We start from the raw sequence: 17,251 nt of genomic DNA on the forward strand, positions 1-17,251 counted from the left end.
TATGGCTTTTGCAGCTATTTATAATAACTGGTGTTAAACCTACTGATGTTAAGTTAATGTACTGGCCACTACAAGTTACTCTCTAGTGTGTCTGTGGCTCTGTTCCTGTGTTCAGTATTATTTTGTGGAAGGCTGAGCAAATTTAGTGAAAAATGTTTGCTATCTCGCACTTTTTGCTTTTGCTTTTTTCTGAATGTTATCAATTTTCATTGTAATACCAAAGTTAACCTTTTATGTACCTAAAAGTGGTTCCTTCCTTTTTAGTGATTTTGGTTTGAAAAGGATTATGAATGCGAACCCTCGAGTTTGGTGTTTACACGTATCAACTCTAACTTTATTTATGTCTTGTTCTTACTTTTTTCCTGCAGATAGTTCAGCTTGTGCTACATCTTATAATCATTTCAAGGCCTTCTCATTTAATATTCAATCATGATATAAGACGTAAAACTGTACACTTGCATGGGTCAGTAATGTCTGTAGACTCTCTTACCACTTCAAGGATGACCTGAGACGGCGTGGGCAAACACACCAAGGCTAACCCTTAGTTCAGCTGTTTTAGTATTGTTTATTTCTTTTGAAAGGACAGTGTTTTAAGGTCTCAGACCAGTTTGTGGTAACTTGATTATTGAATTTTAAAATAGTTGTTAGTAACCATGGGTCAAAATGTGTGAATTTTCACTTTTTGTTGTGTAGATCTTAATTTATTTCATTATGTATAGCTGTACAGATTCAAACAACCATAGGAACCTTGGCGTCATCACATTGAATTTTTTACATCCAGTTAAAATGTCATTTTGAATGTCTTTGACTCAGTCTTGTGTTTTTGTGTATATTTCTTTGTACAGAAACCATACGTTTGCACATTCTGTGCTGTACATATTTTATTTTTCCCCTGTTATTTTTGAGATTAAACACATAAAGCATTTTATTGGTAATTTTAGCCTCCTGTGGTCTTATAGCTTGCTGGTGTCAGTGGTTTTCTGCTGTTAGAGCCATGTGATGCTTCCTGTCAACTGGAGTCAATCTTGCAGTTCTCCAGACTGGCCTCTCCTTTCTCATCAACGAGGTGCTTCCACCCACAGAGCTGCTGTTTACTGTGAGAGAGAGAGAGAGAGAGAGAGAGACACAGAGAGAGAGAGAGAGAGAGAGACACAGAGAGAGAGAGAGACACAGAGAGAGAGAGAGACACAGAGAGAGAGAGAGAGAGAGAGAGAGAGAGAGAGAGAGAGACACAGAGAGAGAGAGAGAGTGTGTGTGTGTGTGTGTGTGTGTGTGTGTGTGTGTGTGTGTGTGTATGAGAGAGAGAGAGAGAGAGAGAGACAGTGTGTGTGTTGGGGAAAAAAATAGAAAAAGGAACAGGATAACTTTATTATTATCGACGTGTTGTGGAACAGTTGTGTGGCCCAGGGGTGTGAAAGGTGAGAGGTGCAGTCATGCGTGAGTTCACCTGCACCTCTCCAGATGCCACAGTCTGAATTTTCTGATCTTATCGCAAGTTTCATCTGTGAAGACGTGTGAGAAACGAAAATACTTTAGTGTTCCGCTGTCGTCAATGGTTGTTTAAAAAATAAAGCGCCCCGTCGCCCTCTTCTTATTTGTAGCGTTCAGCAGAGAGCTTGGCAGATGCGCTGTAGGTTGACTGAATATTGCGGCAAATGAGATTCTCTTCAGAAACAAATTACACAATATTGTTTGAGGCCGCGGATTTGCTTCGGTTCGGTTGCCCACCAGAGCATGTAGGGTGAGAACTTTGCGTTGTTCATGGTGTGAAAATAAGGTTTCGCCTCCGCCCTGGCGCGTTTTATCAGGTGTGAAAATACCATTAGACGTGGCATGGCTGCTGGTACTTTACATAGGTGCCCACAGCGAGGATCTGCGCCATGACCTCCCCGAGGAGGAGGAACGTCTGCTCCTGCCTCTTTTTTGCCTTTTCAGGATCGTAAGTAAAGCCAGTGGGCTATAAACCGAATAATAAACTTCTTCGGGCATCGGAAGGCTTTGCTCTATACTCTTACTTTCTAAGACTTCATGCCAGGAGTTCCCCATCTGCAATGAAAAACCAGCTTTCTAAGAATCCCTTTATCCTAAGCGTTTCAGTGACTAATAGCTGACGTTTACCCGGAGGCTTTCAGTTTAGAAGTGAATGTGTAGCAGTCGGGACCGTTTGAATGCACGGCGGTATTGGGGCGCTTTTAGCGCAAACATCACACGGGCGTGCTGCATGCACTTCACCGCTAGGAGTCTTACTCGCTCTACATTTCGACTCCTCACACGCCGAGCCTTCTTTAACGGCTCGAAAGAAGGGCAGAAGATGCTGGCTAATTTAAACGCCAGGGAAATACTTAATAGTTATTTTACGACTCATTTTAAAAGATTTTGTTTGCACTGAAAGTGCACCGATAACCTTTCTGGGTTTGCGCATACTTTTGATAAACACAGGAGTTGTTTAAATATTAATATTTTTAGAATCTTAAAAACTGTAAGTGAACTTTAAAATAATAATAATAGTAATAATAAAAATGCTAAATAATAAAACGATTCGTTACTGCTTAATTCTGTCTTGCTGGGTAGATCTGATGATTTTAATGTTTAGTGTTTGATTTTAAATAAGAAATTGGATTGACGCCGCTGTTTTTTAGGGTAATTAACATGCTTTGTGTTTTTCCGACATCTCAAATGCCACGGTCATCTCCAAGTGCAAAAGCAACTAAATGTCACGACATTTGATTCATTTTAAAATGCGATATTAAAAACTGATAGTTCCGATTCTGATGACATTTTAAACGAAAATATATATTGTTCCAAGGTTAATATATCTATAAAATACATTTTACATTTAAACAAATGTACCATTGCTGCCTTTTTACAACGATACATGAATTTATTAAAATAATATGGCATTTTTATGGTTCTTTTTTTCTTCTATTTATTTATTAAATTTTTTTAGATAATGAAATGTCACTCTCGATTCTAGTGTTAAATGAAGTTATGTTTTATGAATGGCTCATTTAAGGCTGTGATTCAGTACTCCATTAGCAGTCTAGGGGGCATGCTTGTATTCCTTTACTTGGAAAAGAGCATAATAACTATGCATCATTACATAGCTAGCGTATTGTTTAATACGTAATAAGCTATCCTTGGCTTTTGGTCTGCTGCCTTCCTCTGAGAAGTTTAGTCAAAGTGAGTCATTAGGTTTAATGCTTCGACCGAGTCGTTCACAGCAAAAGTATTATTGAAATACAGAGTAATTCATAATCACATGCTAAGACATCAGTCATTTTAAGCTTTCATCACATTTTTGAGTCCAGTTTTCTGGTTGATGTAACCCAACATGCAGGTCTAGGCTGTGACCATGTCAGTAAGTTAAAGCATAAAAATGCTTCAAAAAATAATTTTTAAAAAGCTAAAAAAAAAAAAAGATTTAATAAAATAAATAAATTTTAAAAAAGACTAAATAATCTGATATAACCTCAGTATAGTCTTGTAATTTGTTTTAAGAATATTTCGCCTGCGTAATGAAGTGTGAAAGCTAAACAATTTTTACAATAGAAACACACATTTTAGTTTGTTCCCTTCGAAATACAATCAAAACCACCTTCTCGCGATAGCTCGTGATTAAATAGTGCATAGTTTTATTTAAAAACGTCAAAAAGAAATTTATACTACGCAAAACTCTTCCCGCAGCTTTAAAAATCTGTATTGTTTGACTGGAAAGAACATAGCCTATAAAATACATCATTCTTGTCGATTATTTTTAAATAGACCGAAACTAGGAGAAGCAGCTTTTATTTTTCACAAAACAGCAGTTTCTCTTTTACTGAATAATGACACAGTAACAATTGTAGCCTACACATTCAGTTTATAATGGACAGTGTAAAATGTAATGTAGCATACAGATGGGTGACACTGTGTTTCTAATGCAGAAAGAACTGCATGCGCGCTTACTTCTGCATTAAAAAAGGCATTTGGTTATTTTAGAGTTTCTGTTGTCTATACAAAGACAACTACTAAACATTATTTTTAAAAATGGCACTCGAGTAGTTATAAGAATAGAAAGGTGTCATTTCCCCAATGCACTGACATAACTGTTGTTTCAAAATAATTTTGACAATGTCATTGTTTCAGTGTTTTAAAGACAATGTCACACAAAAATCGTGTTCATTTACATGGCGTTATAGAGTCAGTAGTTAAGAGTTTTAATCACGTGTGATATCTATATATAGTGTTAGAACGGTGAAAATGAGTGACATGGGACTGTAGTGTAAAATAAGTCAGTTATGATGCGAAGAGCAAACACTCGATTGCAGTGCAGTGAGTTCTCTAAAATAGAGCTGGGTTCTAGCTCTCCAAACGTTTGTATGAACTGATTATTAAGAAAGGCTGCAATACTGCTGTATTTGGTGACGGTGTGTGAGTATTCACGTTTAGGTGGTGTGTTAGCAGAGGGAATGCACCACAGCATGCTGAAACGCAGAAAAGTCTTAAGATGAAATTTAAAGTCTTAAGTCTTAAGATGGATTTAAAACTGAGAGCTGAATCGAAGTCAGTCTCGGAGTGCGTAATGGATACCAGGACGCAGTCTGCGCTTTCACCCGAATCAGAGAACCTCTCCGAGTAAAAGTGTGAATGAATGGGGTCACGCCTGGTCAATTGTGCTTGTAGAAGCATGAAAGCGTGTGTACTTTCTTAGCCGGTCTCTCACATTAGCTAACACTGCTCGGAGGGGAACGTCTTTTTTTTTTTTTTCCAGAGAAACGCACACCATCGCATAAGGCACGTATCTGTAAGATCTGCCAGCTCAGCACTTCTTATGTGTAACGTTATAAGACGTGATGACATAAATAGCACCAGCAGCGTATCACTAATTTAATGTCTCCTAAGTGGGCAGTGGTTTAGAATCAGTCCTTATTTCAGGAAGGATGAACTTTAAAATGATCATGGACACAGGCACCTTCTCTATCCCCTCATCTATATTACACTTCTACAGATCAACACAAACCCAGCCTGACTCAGAAAAGCATCAAGCATATGTTTTAGGGCTTATTTCCCAAAACAGACCAGTAAAAGGGGATTCTTTTGAAACAGACCAGTAAAAGGGGATTCTTTGAAGATTGCATAAAGTATATTTGGAAATTTTAGTACCGCTTTCATTGTGAGTAGGCACACCTTAGCTTGCACTGAACAGCACCTGTTGGTTTGCTTATTTGTGTTCATTTGTTTTTGTCGTTTTCATTCTGGCTGTACTAGTGAAAGTGTTGCAAATGGAGGAGATATTTGCAGCAAAAAGTGGAAAAACTACTTGAGCATGTTAACATGTAGACGTGACTATCTGTTCCTGGATCTGTCAGATGGTCGGTGGGGTGGGTGGGTGGTGGATGCTGGGTGAGGAGGGGGTGAGGGACAACTTAGGAAGTCACAAGCAAACAAGTTTCTGCGTCTTTGTTTATCATGCCAAGGTTACCCTAACCTTAGTCCACTCCACTGGTAGGGAGGGCTTACCCTAACCCTAGTCCACTCCACTGGTAGGGAGGGTTTACACTAACCCTAGTCCCCTAACCCTAAACCTAGTCCACTCCACGGGCAAGGAGGGTTTACCCTAACCCTAGTTCACTCCATTGGTAGGGAGGGTTTACGCTACCCTAAACTTAGTCCACTTCACTGGTAGGGAGGGTTTACCCTAACCCTAGTTCACTCCACTGGTAGGGATGCTTTACGCTACCCTAAACCTAGTCCACTCCACTGGTATGGAGGGTTTACCCTAACCTTAGTCCACTCCAATGGTAGGGAGGGTTTACCATAACCCTAGTCCACTCCACTGGTAGGGAGGGCTTACCCTAACTTTAGTCCACTCCACTGGTAGGGAGGATTTACACTAACCCTAGTCCACCCCACTAGTAGGGAGGGTTTACCCTAACCTTAGTCCACTCCACTGGTAGGGAGGGCTTACCCTAACCTTAGTCCACTCCACTGGTAGGGAGGGTTTACACTAACCCTAGTCCCCTAACCCTAACCCTAAACCTAGTCCACTCCAATGGTAGGGAGGGTTTACCCTAACCCTAGTCCACTCCACTGGTAGGGAGGGTTTACCCCTAACCCTAGTTCACTCCACTGGTAGGGAGGGTTTACCCTAACCCTAGTTCACTCCATTGGTAGGGAGGGTTTACGCTATCGTAACCCTAGTCCACTCCACTGGTAGGGAGGGTTTACCCTAACCCTAGTCCACTCCACTGGTAGGGAGGGTTTACACTAACCCTAGTCCCCTAACCCTAAACCTAGTCCACTCCACTGGTAGGGAGGGTTTACCCTAACCCTAGTTCACTCCATTGGTAGGGAGGGTTTACGCTACCCTAAACTTAGTCCACTTCACTGGTAGGGAGGGTTTACCCTAACCCTAGTCCACTCCACTGGTAGGGAGGGTTTACGCTACCCTAACCCTAGTCCACACCACTGGTTGGGAGGGTTTACCCTAACCCTAGTCCACTCCACTGGTAGGGAGGGTTTACGCTACCCTAACCCTAGTCCACACCACTGGTTGGGAGGGTTTACCCTAACCCTAGTCCACTCCACTGGTAGGGAGGGTTTAGACTAACCCTAGTCCCCTAACCCTAAACCTAGTCCACTCCACTGGTATGGAGGGTTTACCCTAACCTTAGTCCACTCAACTGGTAGGGAGGGTTTACACTAACCCTAGTGCCCTAACCCTAACCCTAGTTCACTCCACTGGTATGGAGGGTTTGCCCTAACCTTAGTCCACTCCACTGGTAGGGAGGGTTTACGCTACCCTAACCCTAGTCCACTCCACTGGTAGGGAGGGTTTACCCTAACCCTAGTTCACTCCAATGGTAGGGATGGTTTATGCTACCCTAACCTTAGTCCACTCCACTGGTAGGGAGGGTATAGACTAACCCTAGTCCCCTAACCCTAACCCTAGTCCACTCCACTGGTAGGGAGGGTTTACCCCTAATCCTTGTTCACTCCACTGGTAGGGAGGGTTTACGCTACCCTAGCCCTAGTCCACTCCACTGGTAGGGAGGGTTTACCCTAACCCTAGTTCACTCCACTGGTAGGGAGGATTTACGCTACCCTAACCTTAGTCCACTCCACTGGTAGGGAGGGTTTACCCTAACCCTAGTCCACTCAACTGGTAGGGAGGGTTTACACTAACCCTAGTGCCCTAACCCTAACCCTAGTTCACTCCACTGGTAGGGAAGATTTACGCTCCCCTAACCTTAGTCCAATCCACTGGTAGGGAGGGTTTACCCTAACCCTAGTCCACTCTACTGGTAGGGAGGGTTTACACTAACCCTAGTCCCCTAACCCTAAACCTAGTCCACTCCACTGGTAGGGAGGGTTTACCCTAACCCTAGTTCACTCCATTGGTAGGGAGGGTTTACGCTACCCTAAACTTAGTCCACTTCACTGGTAGGGAGGGTTTACCCTAACCCTAGTTCACTCCACTGGTAGGGATGGTTTATGCTACCCTAACCTTAGTCCACTCCACTGGTAGGGAGGGTTTAGACTAACCCTAGTCCCCTAACCCTAAACCTAGTCCACTCCACTGGTATGGAGGGTTTGCCCTAACCTTAGTCCACTCCACTGGTAGGGAGGGTTTACGCTACCCTAACCCTAGTCCACTCCACTGGTAGGGAGGGCTTACCCTAACCCTAGTCCACTCCACTGGTAGGGAGGGTTTAAGCTACCCTAACCTTAGTCCACTCCACTGGTAGGGAGGGTTTACCCTAACCCTAGTTCACTCCACTGGTAGGGAGGATTTACGCTACCCTAACCTTAGTCCACTCCACTGGTAGGGAGGGTTTACTCTAACCCTAGTCCACTCAACTGGTAGGGAGGGTTTACACTAACCCTAGTGCCCTAACCCTAACCCTAGTTCACTCCACTGGTAGGGAAGATTTACGCTCCCCTAACCTTAGTCCAATCCACTGGTAGGGAGGGTTTACCCTAACCCTAGTCCACTCTACTGGCAGGGAGGGTTTACCCTAACCCTAGTTCACTCCACTGGTAGGGAGGAATTACGCTAACCTAACCATAGTCCACACCACTGGTAGGGAGGGTTTACCCTAACCCTAGTCCACTCCACTGGTAGGGAGGGTTTACACTAACCCTAGTCCCCTAACCCTAAACCTAGTCCACTCCACTGGTAGGGAGGGTTTACCCTAACCCTAGTTCACTCCATTGGTAGGGAGGGTTTACGCTACCCTAAACTTAGTCCACTTCACTGGTAGGGAGGGTTTACCCTAACCCTAGTCCACTCCACTGGTAGGGAGGGTTTACGCTACCCTAACCCTAGTCCACACCACTGGTTGGGAGGGTTTACCCTAACCCTAGTCCACTCCACTGGTAGGGAGGGTTTACGCTACCCTAACCCTAGTCCACACCACTGGTTGGGAGGGTTTACCCTAACCCTAGTCCACTCCACTGGTAGGGAGGGTTTAGACTAACCCTAGTCCCCTAACCCTAAACCTAGTCCACTCCACTGGTATGGAGGGTTTACCCTAACCTTAGTCCACTCAACTGGTAGGGAGGGTTTACACTAACCCTAGTGCCCTAACCCTAACCCTAGTTCACTCCACTGGTATGGAGGGTTTGCCCTAACCTTAGTCCACTCCACTGGTAGGGAGGGTTTACGCTACCCTAACCCTAGTCCACTCCACTGGTAGGGAGGGTTTACCCTAACCCTAGTTCACTCCAATGGTAGGGATGGTTTATGCTACCCTAACCTTAGTCCACTCCACTGGTAGGGAGGGTATAGACTAACCCTAGTCCCCTAACCCTAACCCTAGTCCACTCCACTGGTAGGGAGGGTTTACCCCTAATCCTTGTTCACTCCACTGGTAGGGAGGGTTTACGCTACCCTAGCCCTAGTCCACTCCACTGGTAGGGAGGGTTTACCCTAACCCTAGTTCACTCCACTGGTAGGGAGGATTTACGCTACCCTAACCTTAGTCCACTCCACTGGTAGGGAGGGTTTACCCTAACCCTAGTCCACTCAACTGGTAGGGAGGGTTTACACTAACCCTAGTGCCCTAACCCTAACCCTAGTTCACTCCACTGGTAGGGAAGATTTACGCTCCCCTAACCTTAGTCCAATCCACTGGTAGGGAGGGTTTACCCTAACCCTAGTCCACTCTACTGGTAGGGAGGGTTTACACTAACCCTAGTCCCCTAACCCTAAACCTAGTCCACTCCACTGGTAGGGAGGGTTTACCCTAACCCTAGTTCACTCCATTGGTAGGGAGGGTTTACGCTACCCTAAACTTAGTCCACTTCACTGGTAGGGAGGGTTTACCCTAACCCTAGTTCACTCCACTGGTAGGGATGGTTTATGCTACCCTAACCTTAGTCCACTCCACTGGTAGGGAGGGTTTAGACTAACCCTAGTCCCCTAACCCTAAACCTAGTCCACTCCACTGGTATGGAGGGTTTGCCCTAACCTTAGTCCACTCCACTGGTAGGGAGGGTTTAAGCTACCCTAACCCTAGTCCACTCCACTGGTAGGGAGGGCTTACCCTAACCCTAGTCCACTCCACTGGTAGGGAGGGTTTAAGCTACCCTAACCTTAGTCCACTCCACTGGTAGGGAGGGTTTACCCTAACCCTAGTTCACTCCACTGGTAGGGAGGATTTACGCTACCCTAACCTTAGTCCACTCCACTGGTAGGGAGGGTTTACTCTAACCCTAGTCCACTCAACTGGTAGGGAGGGTTTACACTAACCCTAGTGCCCTAACCCTAACCCTAGTTCACTCCACTGGTAGGGAAGATTTACGCTCCCCTAACCTTAGTCCAATCCACTGGTAGGGAGGGTTTACCCTAACCCTAGTCCACTCTACTGGCAGGGAGGGTTTACCCTAACCCTAGTTCACTCCACTGGTAGGGAGGAATTACGCTAACCTAACCATAGTCCACACCACTGGTAGGGAGGGTTTACCCTAACCCTAGTCCACTCAACTGGTAGGGAGGGTTTACACTAACCCTAGTGCCCTAACCCTAACCCTAGTTCACTCCACTGGTATGGAGGGTTTGCCCTAACCTTAGTCCACTCCACTGGTAGGGAGCGTTTACCCTAACCCTAGTCCACTCCACTGGTAGGGAGGGCTTACCCTAACCCTAGTCCACTCCACTGGTAGGGAGGGTTTAAGCTACCCTAACCTTAGTCCACTCCACTGGTAGGGAGGGTTGATTCCTAACACTAGTCCACTCCATAGGCAGAGAAATCCAGCTACCTTCTGGTCATCAGTTTTGAGGAACAGACACAGATAACACTATCTATAATAATATTAGAAGAGTACTAGAACCATAAAATATGCAGTGATAGTAGCAGGGGAGGTGGCAGTGTTGATAATAACAGTAGTAGTATTCATTAACTATACGAACTTCAGGCCTGACTAGCTGGTCTACAGGAAAAGGAAGTATGAAAAGGTGCACAAGAGAGGTATGAACAGAGACACCTCTGGGATTTTATATTCTTAGACAGCCACATTCAGTGCAACGTGGCAGAATGCAGAGCAGTGTGATGAGTGGTGGTATTGGTGGTATTTTTATCAGCTGATTCCTGTTCGAGTGTCCTACCCATTGGCCCCTTTGCTGTGACAGGGCTAATACTCTGACACTTTAGGCTAAATGGCAGCTGAGTTCAACAGAATTAACATTTTTGTCTGTAAATTGGGACAGTCCCTGTGTGGTAAGCAATGTGTTTCTCATTTCTGAATATCAGATGAATCAGTTGGATGGCACCACCCTGGTACACGTGAACTGTTTCTGGTTCTGAATGGGCCAAATTTCTGGGCAGTCACATCTCTGACATCTCGGAGCTCTCAATCTCCACCAGAACTGCTGGTGCGCATTGATTGTACTAGGTATGAACACACTTTATGACTTACAGTGGATTTCACTGCATGAGAACAGCATGGTTGATTAGTGCAGAAGCAAAGTTAACCCGTCACTGTGGTGATCATGGTAAGAGGGCTGAGGTTGTGAGCCTGACCCAGATTCACACTTTACCCTGACACCAGGTTTGGGTTTTGATCGAACAGAAACACTCTACAAGTGTACCTGCACAACCAAAACTACTGTGGAAAATATTTCCACCATGTAAGATTTTTGCTGCTCATATTTCTTTCAGGTTATCTGAAGTTTCCTTTTCTACTTGGTCAATAACTGGTGAACATTTGATTCATGTCAACATCTTTGACAAAGTCCAAATGGATATATTGAGAACCAATTTTATTTACAAAATATTACAATTCTTCTCATTGGAGACTGCAAAAAACTCCTCATATTTAAATCTAGTTCCCATCCATTTGTTGGTCTAGAAACCAATTATCCTTGTGTCATCAGACAAAAAAATGAGAGAAGATCCTTTTTCTACTCTGGAGTTGTAAACTGAGATTTTGACAGCCCCGTGACTGCTGTTGTTCAGAGGCCAGTGGGACGCTCCTCCACGGTCGTGGTCTGTGAATACACCGAGCCCGTCACTGAGGGGAAGTACTTCTTCATGAACTGCAGTTTGATGCATAGCGTCTTGTGCAGAAGTTTGACAAGCTGCCTCTTAAATTTTTTTTTTTTTTAGGTTTTTATATTCAAGTCCAAATAAAGTAGTTGCCTTCAAAGCATTTCTGAGCAAGAAACCGACAGCGGGTTTTATTTCTTTTTTTCTGATAGCAGATTTTATCAGATGTCCTATCAGTTGTGCGTTACACCACAGAAACGAGATACAAACTGATCTTCTTACCTGAGTGTTATGAGGAGAGAGGCAGTGCTGTTCTCCATTGCTGCCATTCAAGAAAAGAAAACACAGATGCCTCTTGCTTTATTTAATTCAAGTGAACTTTTTTTTAAAGCAGAAATATGATGAGCCAGCTAGTCTGTAGCCAGCCAGCCATAGACCCAGCTAAACCACATACTGTGCATCTCTTCTGCAAAACACAGTTTTCTGAACCATTTGGTTACTGAACTAAATGTCAGCTGCAAAAATTAGCTGGTGAAATCCTGTTCTCTACACTGAAAAATATACAAGAGGTTCTTGCACACAGGCCAAAGTCAAACAAGCAAAAGAGCCAACATGCAATAAATGAACAATGTATACACAATAAAAAACTTCTTTCCTTAAAAGATTATTTAAGTCGTGTATAATAGTACAGGGGACAACATTTGTAGCAAATACTTACCAAATTTGACAAATGGATTACCAGGCTCAAAGCCAAAATGGAAATAAAACAAAGTAGCTGTTTCAGGTCTGGTTTACAGACTTCCTTTAGTGAGTGAGGGGGTTCTGCATATGAATAAATGACAGGTTGCATGTGAGTATTTTGCAGCCAGAGGCATAGCAATCACATGATTGGCTCTGGACTATTTTAATATAGTGAAAAGGGCTGAGCTAAGCACTCATGCTCACAACCCCAGCGGCTGGGCAGTAATGCTCAGGTTGTGCTTGTGTGCACATGCCTTGTGAAGTACTCCACTTGTAATTTACAGGTAAGCTTGTACGTAATGGAAGACAAAATATGCATGCGCAACATTTGGAATCGTGGGGCATGAAAAGCAATGGACCCAGAGGACTTTATGAAATTGGGGTAGACGTGTTGGATTACTCTCGGGGTGCAGATGGAAGGGTGAACCCCCAACATTTCGATGGCATCATCACCTAGAACGATAAACACCGCTGGGCAAACTCTGGGTGAGGGTTACAAACAGTAACACCTCATCTTATTCTTTAAGTCAGCATACTGCCGAGGTCCACAGCTGACATGCTCACGGAGCCTGGTAGCAACCGGCCTCAAGTGCAGTCACTCCCAGGTCGTAATCACATGATATCGATAACGATCTGGATGAACATGGCCTTTGATGTGACATCATCTATGACATCATCTGTTCAATAGGACAGCATGTATCCATTGCACATGTGATTTAGAACCCGTTACTTTGTGCTCTGGTCTATATACAGACTTCCTGTCTCACTTGCATGTAGGTAAGGTGATTTAGCAAATGAATGAACACAGGACAAACTTGTGAACGGGTGAAAATAACATTCCATATTTTCAACTTGACTCATGGCCTCAAACACAGGAAATCACACCTTCGGGAGACATAAGGGAATTTTGGGGCCTGAACTGTTGAACAGTTGCTTCATCACATATTTAACTTTTTAATGATTTTGTAGTAACTTCAAATGCAATTAAATGGGTATAATTACAAACGTGATACCCAAAACTTCCCTGAGAGTCTTCTGAAACTGTATCTTATTGCAGGACGAAAGTCACCCACTCTATAAAGCTGTATCTTATCATATAGACATCATATACACTTATGCTGTCACGTTACGGCCCCACCCCCTCCTCAAACGTCTTGGTGTGTGTGTGTGTGTGTGTGTGTGTGTGTGTGGGTGTGTGTGTGTGTGTGTATTCGTCCGTGTTGCGACGTCCTTTCGTGTCGTCCACCTGTTCTGTATTATGTGCAATCCTCGTGCGTGTATACATGTCTTTTGTGTTGTAGTACGTGTTGTTGGTGTTTGAAAGGTGTTTAGTGTGGTGTTAGTGTGTCATTTCTGTGTTAATTAAACGTATGTTTGAACGTGCCCCTTCTCTGCATCCTATTTGCCTCGTCGCGTCACATGTGCTTCCTTTGTAATTACATAAAAATAAATAAAATATTGATAGTTTTTAAAAATAGGTTTTTTAAAACTATTTTATTAATGGCGTATAATATTTCTTGGGGAAAAAAAAATCTGCTTAACAAAACACTGGAGCAAGCATTTTAATTCTGACATCATGTAAAGACTGGTTTTTAAAAGTGGGTAAATTTGTTCTTATATAATTAGTTGATTAAATATAAACTTGCATAATCAATGATTTTTTGCAGAAACTGCCAATGCAAAAAAAAACAAAAAAAAAAACAAAACGATGGAATACCAGTGGTCAACTGGCAAAGGTTCACTGTCATATCTCTTATTTTAGGAAATTTAGACCTTATTTAGCTTGATTGGTGAAGCCCCTCTACAGGAGCAGAAAACTTTGCCATAATTTTTGCTCTTTGGTCAAGTCTTACCAACTTAGATTTATCAATATAGCTTATTTAACATCATCATTTGTGGTTCACATTGGGTTATCAATTAATCAAAGGTTTATAACAAGTAGGCTATAACACAGCACTTAAACGCAGTTTTCAAACACAATTTTCAATCAGTGCATGATTCTTTCCTCCCACTGAAATCATCAAACATTGAAATTTTAAATTTTCCTAATGCTGTTCAATAATTAATCCAAGGTAGCTGAAATTAGTTTTCTGTATTTAGTTATTTTTGTGGTTTCACAGAAGACAAAGTCTTGTTTGATTTCAGTGATATCAGTGGTATTGATTAATCATCATCAAGCTAGCTTTTGGAACTCACCTCTGTAAACAGCCATAGAGCATCGGGTAGTACTGAACGCTACCATGATGTTCGCTGGATTCTTGACTTGCCGTGTCATCGGTCCAGAGTGGTTTCGTAATGCGTTTACATTCATATACTCTTGGTCTAGTTGCTTGACAATAAGCCCACATTTAGATTGAGGTCTACTGGTTGAGATCCACAGTTAGCAACTTAGTTCTAGGCATTTTTTAATGGAGTGCTGATGTATTCTCATGGATAAATGCAAATTTCAGAGGCTCACTGACACATTTGTTTTCCACATCAAAGGAAATCTCCATGGCACTCTTCATCAAATTAAAAAATTAAATGTTTAATAACCCCAGCCCCCCAAATGTAGCTACACCAGTGCTTCAGGGATGCGTAGAGCACACAGCTCAACACAGCAAAGGTCCAGAGTCACATTCTGCAGTGAATCCCCATAGTCACGAGCAAGAAACCATCATCCACTGTCTGAAACAGCAGTGGCTGCTTCCTGTGCAAGAGAAGAGAGAGTAGACGAGGCTAAGACTGTTACTGTCACATCCCTCTGGTGTTTTAAGGCTTTCAGTCCTAAAGGATTACATATTCTAATATTCATTCTAATTTTAATTCTAGTCTGAGTTAAGACCATGAGGGAGGGGAGTGCGAGGTAAGACCCTGACCAGGAAAACACACGTTCAATTCAAGACACTATCCCAAGTCCACTCCACTGGTAGGGAGGGTTTACCCTAACCCTAGCCCCCTAACCTTAACCCTAAACCTAGTCCACTCCACTGGTAGGGAGGGTTTACCCTAACCCTAGTCCCCTAACCTTAACCCTAACCCTAGTCCACTCCACTGGTAGCGAGGGTTTACCTTTCCCTCACCCTACTGGTAGGGAGGGCTTACTCTAACCTTAGTCCACTCCACTGGTAGGGAGGGTTTACTCTAACCCTAGTCCACTCCACTGGTAGGGAGGGTTTACCTTACCCTCACCCTAATCCACTACACTGGTAGGGAGGGTTTACCTTACCCTAGCCCTAGTCCACTCCACTGGTAGGGAGGGCTTACCCTAACCTTAGTCCACTCCACTGGTAGGGAGGGCTTACCCTAACCTTAGTCCACTCCACAGGTAGGGAGGGCTTACCCTAATCTTAGTCCACTCCACTGGTAGGGAGGGTTTACTTTTAACACTAGTCCACTCCACTGGTAGGGAGGGTTTACTCTTAACACTAGTCCACTCCACAGGCAGAGAAATCCAGCTACCTTCTGGTCATCAGTTTTGAGGAATAGACACACATAACACTATCTATAATAATATTAGAAGAGTACTAGAAGCATAAAAATATGCAGTGATAGTAGCAGGAGAGGTGGCAGTGTTGGTAATAGCAGTAGTAGTATTCATTAACTATACGAACTTCAGGCCTGACTAGCTGGTCTACAGGAAAAGGAAGTATGAAAAGGTGCACAAGAGAGGTATGAACAGACACCTCTGGGCTTTAATATTCTTAGACAGCCACATTCAGTGCAACGTGGCAGAATGCAGAGCAGTGTGATGAGTGGTGGTATTGCTGGTATTTTTATCAGCTGATTCCTGTTCGAGTGTCCTACCCATTGGCCCCTTTGCTGTGACAGGGCTAATACTCTGACACTTTAGGCTAAATGGCAGCTGAGATCAACAGAATTAACATTTTTGTCTGTAAACTGGGACAGTCCCTGTGTGGTAAGCAATGTGTTTCTCATTTCTGAATATGAGATGAATCAGTTGGATGGCACCACACTGGTACACGTGAACTGTTTCTGGGTCTGAATGGGCCAAATTTCTGGGCAGTCACATCTCTGACATCTCAGAGCTCTCAATCTCCACCAGAACTGCTGGTGCGCATTGATTGTACTAGGTGTGAACACACTTTGTGACTTACAGTGGATTTTCAAGCAAAATCACTATACAAACATAACAATCCATTCATTCATTAAATGAAAGCAGTTAAGTAATAATTAAAAAAAACAATTAAGGTTTACATCATGACTCATGCTGTTTTGTACAAAGATAGTCTGAATGGTCTAGGTGAAACAAAGCCAATTCCAATCTCAGGTCAGTCCCGTTTTACTTAGGACACCTTTGTGAAAATACCTGGTTTCCCACTGTGCCATACAGCACACATTGAGGCTAGTGATGTTGTGAAAGTGTGAACCAATCTGTGCCAGAGCGAACTGGAACACGTCATAGATTGAGTGACACAAAACCAATCGTCCCCAGCAAGAAGTTTTCGGGTCCCAATTCCATGTGCTGTTGCCTGAAGCAGTGTGGCAGTGTGCCTGCTGTTAGGGCTTTGCTTGCGCAAACGGTTTCACTGCATGAGAAAAGTATGGCTGATTAGTGCAGAAGCAAAGTTAACCCATCACTGTGGGGTTCATGGTAAGAGGGCTGAGGTTGAGAGCCTGACCCAGATTCACACTTTACCCTGACACCAGGTTTGGGTTTTGAGCCAACAGAAACACTCTACAAGCGTACCTGCACAACCAAAACTACTGTGGAAAATATTTCCACCATGTAAGATTTTTGCTGCTCATATTTCTTTCAGTTTATCTGAAGTTTCCATTTCTACTTGGTCAAAAACTGGGGAATATTTGATTCATGTCGACGTCTTTGAGAAAGTCCAAATGGATATATTGAGATCCAGTTTTATGTACAAAATATTACATTTCTTCTCCTTGGAGACTGCAAAAAACTCTTCATATTTAAATCTAGTTCCCATCCACTTGTTGGTCTAGAAACCAATTATCCTTGTGTCATCAGACAAAAAAATGAGAGAAGATCCTTTTTCTACTCTGGAGTTGTAAACTGAGATTTTGACAGCCCCGTG

At 43.3% G+C, this 17,251-nt stretch overlaps 1 protein-coding gene and 1 long non-coding RNA gene across 5 annotated transcripts in view; one reads left to right on the plus strand and one right to left on the minus strand.

Annotated features, from left to right (window-relative positions):
• Positions 1-935, plus strand: part of triob (trio Rho guanine nucleotide exchange factor b) — an 83,429-nt gene extending 82,494 nt beyond the window's left edge. For all 4 annotated transcript variants that reach the window (XM_035530611.1, XM_035530612.1, XM_035530613.1 and 1 more), the window contains one exon: positions 1-935. This exon is cut by the window's left edge and continues 1,580 nt beyond it. The gene's annotated coding sequence lies outside the window, so the exon portion shown is untranslated.
• Positions 118-12,273, minus strand: LOC118242133. Its single transcript, XR_004776566.1, has 3 exons — positions 12,187-12,273; positions 11,751-11,790; positions 118-1,094 (listed from the first exon to the last, which is right to left on the minus strand). It is a non-coding gene; the product is annotated as an uncharacterized LOC118242133 (long non-coding RNA).
• Between the last annotated feature and the right edge of the window lie 4,978 nt (positions 12,274-17,251).

This window comes from Electrophorus electricus, chromosome 10, assembly GCF_013358815.1.
Source record: "Electrophorus electricus isolate fEleEle1 chromosome 10, fEleEle1.pri, whole genome shotgun sequence".
Classification (NCBI taxonomy): Eukaryota; Metazoa; Chordata; class Actinopteri; order Gymnotiformes; family Gymnotidae; genus Electrophorus; species Electrophorus electricus.